The sequence below is a fragment of the Orycteropus afer genome, unplaced genomic scaffold (genome assembly GCF_000298275.1).
Source record: "Orycteropus afer afer isolate SDZICR_OR568_19922 unplaced genomic scaffold, OryAfe1.0 scaffold00002, whole genome shotgun sequence".
In the NCBI taxonomy this organism is placed as follows: domain Eukaryota; kingdom Metazoa; phylum Chordata; class Mammalia; order Tubulidentata; family Orycteropodidae; genus Orycteropus; species Orycteropus afer.
The window spans coordinates 34,214,238-34,214,917 of record NW_006921589.1 but is presented as its reverse complement, the minus strand read 5'-3'; positions in this window follow the sequence as shown (position 1 = coordinate 34,214,917).

The following is a 680-nucleotide window of genomic DNA, read 5'->3' as shown; positions in this document are numbered from 1 at the left end:
CATTGGTTCTTGATCATATGCCACCTCCTGAAATGAATGAACATTGATCAATTCTTTTTGGTGTAGTGACTTTGTGTATTCCATCTATCTTCTTTTGATGTTTCCTGCATCATTCAACATAGTGCCCATGGAATCTTTCAATATTACAACTCGAGGCTTAAATTTTTTCCTCAGTTCTTTCAACTTGAGAAATGCTGAGGGTGTTATTCTGGTTTTCCAACTCCAGGTCTTTGTACATTTCATTATAATAATTGACTTTGTCTTCTTGAACTGCCCTTTGAAATCTTCTGTTCAGCTCTTTTATCCTGTCAATTCTTCCATCTACTTTAGCTACTTGCCATTTAAGGGCAGGTTTCAGAGTGTCTTCTGACATCCATTTCGGTCTTTTCTTCCTCAGCTCCTGGCCTTGTTTTGGCTGAAGATATTGAGCTTTTCCATTGCCTCTTGCCACAGATGTAGTCAATCTGATTCCTGTGTATTCCATCTGGTGAAGTCCACATATATAGCCACCATTTGTGTTGTTGAAAAAAGGTATTTGCAATGAATAAGTCATTGGTTTTGCAAAATTCTATCATGCAATCTCCAGCTTATTTCTATCACCAAGGCCATATTTTCCAACTACTGGTGATTCTTCTTTGTTTCCAACTTTTGCATTCCAATCACCAGTGATAATTAACACA